Source organism: Papaver somniferum, chromosome 5 (assembly GCF_003573695.1).
Source record: "Papaver somniferum cultivar HN1 chromosome 5, ASM357369v1, whole genome shotgun sequence".
Taxonomy (NCBI): domain Eukaryota; kingdom Viridiplantae; phylum Streptophyta; class Magnoliopsida; order Ranunculales; family Papaveraceae; genus Papaver; species Papaver somniferum.
Window position 1 is genome coordinate 202177295 of NC_039362.1, and position 7649 is coordinate 202184943.

The following is a 7649-nucleotide window of genomic DNA, read 5'->3' on the forward strand; positions in this document are numbered from 1 at the left end:
TTATTAGTAGCAGCTCTTATTTTCGCATAGGTATGAAAGAATTTAGTGCAGGCGTCACCATCTTTCACCCAATTGAGCCTAGACTTATCCCTCCAAAAATCTTTTTGAATCTTAAGAGCATCAATAAGCTTACTTGAAGCCTCAGTTTCTTCTAAATGGAGCCCGTCAGAATAACCTTCGTCTGCCATCTTCTGTTGAATTACTTCAAGAACATGAATTGCATGATTAACATTTAATTGATATCACCAAACATTTCCTTGTTCCAAACTTTGAGCACTGTTTTTAAAAACTTCAACTTTTGAATGAGAACATACATGGGACAGCCAAAGAATTGCTGCTGCCATGCATTAAAAATAACATCTCTTAACCCAGAATGATTAAGCCAAGCACTCTGGAATTTAAAAGAGGAAGCAAAAGTTTTGTCACCCTTATGAGCCTCAAAAAGTAAAGGATGATGGTCAGATTTTACTCTAGCAAGGGTGCTGCAAACAGAAGAATCCCAAGAAAGAAGCCATTGCTCATTACACAAAACTCTATCTAAACGAAGTTCAGTATGATGTTTACCTGTTCCACCATTAGTCCATGTGTAAGGGGCACCTCTAGTATCAAGATGATGAAGATCATTAGTCTCTGTGAAGGCCAAGAAATCATCACAAGAAGCTTTAATAGGGGGAGGACCGGTTGATTTTTCATGAGCACCTAAAACTGCATTAAAATCACCAATAAGACACCATGAACCCTGATGATTATCCATTAAAGCAGTCAATTCAAACCACAAATCTCTGCAAGTGAGATAAAAAGTGGAATCATAAACACCAGCAATGTAATAACTCATGTCTCCCAAAAAGGCTTCACAAGAAATCAGCTGCATGGAATTAGATATAACAGTGACATTAATATGTCTGGCACAAAGACACCATAAATTCGGCTGCTGAACACCTCTATCATTGAGAGCAACCAACTTCAAATCAAGATTAGTCCAGAAATTATTAGGAACTGAATAAAAGTCTACCCAAGGCTCTGCAATAAAAACAAAATCTGTAGAGAATTTACGACAATGATTAAAGAACACTAATTGCGTGTCAACGTTACCAAAGCCACGCACATTCCAGTAAAGTGTCCTCATTGAGAAGGATTTGCACCATTTCTTGGACGCATGTTCCAAGGTATATTTTGTGAGTCTGCATTGGCAGCTTTTTTGGCTTTTGCACGAGCACGTTTTCTCTGGGATTTCATTAGAACCTCTTCAAATGGAGTTATTTGTCTACCTTCTGTGTCACTGCTAATCTCCCCTTCTAAAGTACCAGCACTAGCATTATCATCCACATCATTATCTGCTTGATGATTTTGAGAAATATTATGAACGACATTCTCTGAATTATCCATTGGAAGAGAACCATTATTACCTGGTGGAGTGTCTACAGCTACACCATTGCTATTTCCAGAACCTGAGAGAGTTTCATTGTTACATGACAAAGTAACTACGACTGACCCATTAGTAACATCCACAGCTGGAGGAATACCAGAATCTGGGATCAACTCAGTACTGTTCGGTAATGTAACTTCGACAGAACCCGCAGAGAACTCAGGAGCTAGAGGTGGAATACTAGGTGGAATAACATCACCATTAGAAGCATCTGTAGCAGTAATAGTAGGTTTCTTAGGAATATAGTGTGCCTTTTTGCTATTCGCACCATCCTTGCTAGATTCAATGTTGTTACCATCTTTCTGTTGCTTCTTTTTACAGGAGGCTTGATCATGACCTATAGTTTTGCAGAAATCACAATATGAGGGAATTTTTTCATAATCAACCGAGACAAAGAAAGAAAAATCCTTCCTCTCAACAAGAACTTCATAAAGTAATGGTTTCGACAAATCAACTTCTACCAAAACCCTCGCGTATAAGCCAAAAGATCTGTTCAAAGTAGCTTTATCAATGTATAACGGATGACCCAAAGCGCTAGCGATTTCAAACAAAGTTTTAGATCTCCAGTATTCATAACTCCAATCATATATGCGAACCCAAACTTGAGCTAGGGTCTGGTGTTGTTTGTAGGGATTGAAGTCTGGGATCCATTTGCGAAAATGAAAGATGCCGTGATTAATATTTCAAGCTCCAGCTGATCGAACATATGTAACATCTTCCTCAAGGAAAAATTGAAGCAGAAGAAACCCTTACCTAATGGAGAAATAAACCAGGGTTTAATGTTCCACAGTTGCTTTAGCTTGGTTTGAATCTCTGGTATCTTTATTGGAGTCGTTCCCTTAGGCAAAACTAATCTACCAATTAAGCAATTCTTACAATCTTGTACACCAAGTTGATATTCATCTTCAGATATACATATGGAAACATGAGTACCATTGAAACGTGGTTTAGCCAATGTTGATGAATCAAAATCTAACGATTTAAATGAAGAAACCATACTAGCATATGATTTTTGTTTAACGGACTCAGAAGCCATATTAGGGTTTTGCGAACTATTATTAGGGTTTATGATTGTTTTTTGAGATTGCACCACATTACCTGTATCATCAGAAAGATCGAGAAAATTCCATGGACAAATGGTAGTAGTACTGACATGCTGCTGAGGGGGATGAGAAGAAGTTGAAGAAGAGGGTTTCGCCATGGGAAAAAATTTTCATGGAGCCGTGAAAAACGGACCAAAAAACAAACAAAGTCGTATAGCTATATAGACTTTTACATTATACACATTTCATATTTCGAGTTGAGTTTAACTCGCTTATATCTTTCTCGAAATAGGTGTTGAAAAGCTTTTTGCTTTTGCTACGTTGATCATTATTCTTGACGAGTTTAGTTGGAAACAAATTATTTGTTGGAAACAAAATAATAAGTTAAAAGATGATCATAACTGTCATTTGATGTCGACTTGGAATGTTCCGTATTGATCATTCGATCACTTGAAAATTGTCTATAAACTAATGGTTTGTATGAGACAGCCATTATCGTCTTCTAAGAATGTTTCAATGATTGAAATGGGAGTTTAGAACTAAAACCCATGTATGGAAAACATCATAGTACGCGTACTTAGTGTACAAATTGTGTTGGTATGATTCAGGTCCGGAAACCAAGTTTGCATACCAGTATGCGAACGGTTTTAACTGTTAAAGTCCGGGAACCAAGTTTGCATACCAGTATGCGATGTTCTACTGAGTTAGGTCCGGGACGACAGTTTGCATACCTGTTTGCGAACTGTCGGACTAGACCAAAGTCCGGAACTTGAGTTTGCATATCCGTTTGCAAATTAAGTGGTGAAAGTTCTAAAATCGGTTAAGTATGATTTCATACTCATGAACAAATACATTTATAAATTAAGGAATGCAACCTTTGTAAACCATGACTTAATGTTGATGAATTGATTTTTGAATAAGTAATTTGTACAATCATGAATCAAATCCGATTTTGTTTCAATTGTGTTAGAGCACTGCTCGGTCGAACTCGCAAGCGTTGTTATCTCAAGCTTGTTTGTCAAGTTTAGTTTCCAAAACTATAAGTCTTGATTTCTAGTCTACTTATAGCTAAGTTTCGAATTAGGATAGTAAGTGTAGTTGAGCATTAGACTTCACGGTGTTCATCGATTGAAGACGAAGAACTACTAAGGGGAGCTTGTGGAATTTCATCAACAAAAGGTATGTGCAGACTTGAACTCATCTATCACTCAAAAGTCTATCTTATCTGTAAGGACCCTTAAGCTCGTCAACGCTATTTGACTGGTCTGACGATGATCAAGAGACATTTAGCCGCTAGTGACTCGATTAATTAGAGATGAATGTTAATCAATAGAAATTAATCTAACAATGATTTAGATACGAAACTAGTATCATTAGTTAGATATCGAAAATTTACGCAGAATGGACTACTCGAACGTGTCATTCGGATACCATAGGAAGAAGATATCATCAGCTTTGTTTGAAGGGCAAATTAGTCTTTTCGCAGTTAGCCAGGTGGCTTCCCTTATCCAGCTGAGCGCGTCATTCGTTGGTCTTATCTACCCAAACTGATCGAGATAACTATTTCCATTTATTTCTTTCTCTTCCTTCTTCATCTTCTCCTTCTCTCTTTTCTCTTATGTTATTTTTTCTTTTCTTCTTTCTCTCGAATTCAAGTCGATGAAGCGAGATTGATATGATGTGGGTGATTCGTAGAAGCTTGTAGTGGTATCGATGGAGAAGTTGTTAGTATTGAAGTTTATTGTGAACCAGGAGAAGAGAATTATGTTACTGTAAGTTGAATTTAGAGTTTTATTTGGGGAAGAAATAGATGAATCAGAGGAAATAGGAGAACGGTATTATCCATTGAAGGCTGCGGTGGACTCAAACAAAGAAGAAGATGATTTGGTAGATGACTTTGGAATTAGGGTTTGTAGAATTAGTTTTGAAGTTTTTTGGAATTGATCAGTAGGTTGAGATAGTGATTGTCAGAGAATAAAAGGGTTGATGAATTGATATTTCTGGATTGTTTGGATGAAGAATTAGAATTTAGGGTTCTTAAACAGAATTAGGATTTAGGGTTCTTGAGTTAACTGGATCCTGGAAGATGAAATCGAGTGTTTAAGTGATGAATTAAAGATGGTTTTTTGATTGAATTGAGGTTTTGAAGTTGATTCGGTGATGAATCAGTGAATCAGGGATGGTGTTATGTTCTTCCCCAATTTATGAGTTAGGGTTTCTGTGGGTTGATGATGAAGTAAATGAGTGAAATAACAAGAAATTAAAAGTTGGATTGTACTGATATGATGTGAAGATGAAGGTTGTGAAGCTGATGAAAAATTCAGAGAAGATTAGAAGTTAAAAGAAATGTTCTATGAAGGAGATAGAAGATGGGTGTTGAGTGATTTAGCAATTCAGAGAATACTAATTGTTGGGTAAGTCTCTAATTGTATCAATTTTGGTATTTTGATTTGAATGATCATAATTATTGAGACTATGTTATTGTGTCTGAGTTTGTGATGGGCTATGAGATGTTGATGAAGTTATTATCTCAGTTAGGAGTGTAGCTAGGAATATTTGATGTTGTTGAGTTGTTATTTCAGTTGCAGTTAAAACGGAATCGATGATAATTGGATTGAGTTATTGAAGATGTTGTTTGAATTGAACTGATGGTGTTAGTAGTGAGTTGCATGTGAACTGTGTTTAGATATTTTATTATGTGTTTGGATGGTGGTGTTAGTTGTAATTCTAGTGGAGCAGTAGATTCACTTGGTGTTGGTGGAGGTGGTTATGTAATTACAGTTGGTAATGAAATTGTTATAGATGTATGAGTGGATCAGAGTGTTCTTGAAGGCATGAACTAGTTATGAAGTTGAATGACGGTATGATGGATCTATAGGGTGCGGTTGTAGTTGCAGGGGATATAAGTGCTGGTATTGCTATGATGATATGTTGAAGGTGATGGTGATTAACTGAAGTGCATTGTGTAATAGCTAAGGATATTAAAGTTGAACTGGAAGTGGGAGAAGAATAACTGGGTTAAAGTTGGTTTGGGTGTATGTGATGGTAGTTGTGTGTCTGAAGTGAAGAACGGATGAGTACTTAGAGTTTTGGAATGGTAATGTAGGGTTATTGATGGTCTCAGTGGAGGCTTGCTTAGGACTGCAATTTCAGGTAACCTGTATTGCCTTTGTATCAATTTAGAGTTATAAACTTATATGAATGATTTGTTGTAATGAAATAGATTTAAGTTGAAATGTTAAACAAGAAGATTAGAGTTGTAAGAATTAGAGTTGAAGTGAATCTGTATTTCTTTTTAGACCTATTAGTTATCCTAGTCAGTATCTGACTTAGCTGACTCAGTTAATCTGACTGAGTTGAATCGTATAGACCCACTGAGTTACCTATCTTGACCCAAGTTGACTCAGTTGGCCGATTTAGACTTGACCATTGACCCTGGAATCTGACCTGACGTTGACTGTTAGTTGACCTTGTTGACTGTTAGTGACTATTAGAGGACCAGATGGACCAGGCCTTAGTTTAATGGGTTGGCTTAGTTGTTTTGGGCTTTATGCCAGAATTCTCAATTAGTGTTAATTGGACCCTTATGGTCCGAATTAGACTTTGACTTCTTCTACAAAGTTGTAGATATTCATAAGACTTATCTAGCGGACTAGAGAAACAACCTAATTGAATTATTAAACCTTTAAATATGCAAGAGATGGATAATTAAGATGTGTAGAACCTTAAATGGGCCTAGAACCATTAGATAAAACTGTATGATTCTTGTGTGAGCTATTATGGCTAGAATCTTAGAGATCTTGTGTGATTAACAGTTAGTTATTAACAACGATCGATTCAAAGGATGAACTAGTGGATTGTGGATCTCGAGGTAGGCGTGGCTTGTCATCAAAAGAGGTGGGAATCTTTATTTAACTCTTTTGTGATTATTGTTGTTTTCTTTTACCAAAGTTTATGTTTAAGAAATTCACGCATTGTCTGGTTGTGCTTTCTCTGCATTGTTTAACTTTGATTTACGAAAGTTCTGTTATTTCTTTTAATCTTTCCATTGCTTGGAAAGGAATCGTAATGCTTTGTTCGTCTTTATGAATTGTTTGGGAAATAAGAATTTCCATTTGATTGTTTGGAAATAAGAATTTCCATATGTGGTATATAGGATACGTCTCCTTCATTTACTGGTGCGGTAATAGTCACCATATTATTATCTAGGTGCGGGACTTGTCACCATATTATTATCTAGGTGCGGGACGATTCACCATATTATTACATTGTTTAGAAGGAGTTAGTTCCATATACATGATTGTTTACCTATGTGAATTGGTTGTGTTTAGTGTTTAGGGAAAACAAGAATTGTTTTCAAACCATTTCCAATGATTGCATGAAAGTTAAATGTTATTCCTACGGGGCACCCCTTTTAGGGATGATGTGCTCATCCATTCCCACTTTCAGTTTCAGAGACGGATCAGAGTTGCGCAGCGGAAGCTTCAAGGAGTTGAGTTTATTAGTTTGATTAACTTCGGCTATGTTATTATATTGTATGTTTTATTTGTAAATCAAATGACTATTGTATATGTATCATTTGAGAGGAGTTCTTGTATATATATATTTCTGAGCGGGGCTAGTTTTGAGTTAAGTTTTGTAGCATATTTCTTCATTTAATGTTTAAGTAAATGATTTAGATTTTAGTGCCTTTTATTTAGTTAATTTCTTGGATTAGTAAGCTGCTAGCTTAGGGGGCGCTACAGTGTTGGTATCAGAGCTTACTATTAAATCTTATATGGGAAATAATATGAATAGTCAGTGCCAGTTAGTGAAATAGATTATTTTAGAACTGGGTTGGGTTTGTGAGATAAATCTTAATCACTAATGGTTATCAATAATTAAAAGAATTATTTGATTGATTGATTTGTTTGTTTGGTTGTTTGTAAATGTAATGAAGTAAAAATTGTAGGGTACACGGATAACTTTAGCTAATAAAGTTTTAGAGAATAATAAGTCTAAAAAAAACATGAATACGTAGACAATCCAATACTAAAAATAAATAATTGTGAGATTAGAATTATGGATAGATCTTCAAAGTCACATAAAAACTTATTTAATACCTTGAATTATACGTAGAGTCAACAAATTATAATTACATAAATGTTATTAATATTTTCGGGACTCAATAATATTTGTAA

The 7649-nt window shown here is 35.6% G+C and overlaps 1 long non-coding RNA gene across 1 annotated transcript; it reads left to right on the plus strand.

The window, feature by feature from the left end:
- Window positions 1-4045: 4045 nt before the first annotated feature.
- On the plus strand, window positions 4046-7099 carry LOC113284326. Its single transcript, XR_003328091.1, has 2 exons — window positions 4046-5622; window positions 6919-7099. It is a non-coding gene; the product is annotated as an uncharacterized LOC113284326 (long non-coding RNA).
- The last annotated feature ends 550 nt before the right edge of the window (window positions 7100-7649 follow it).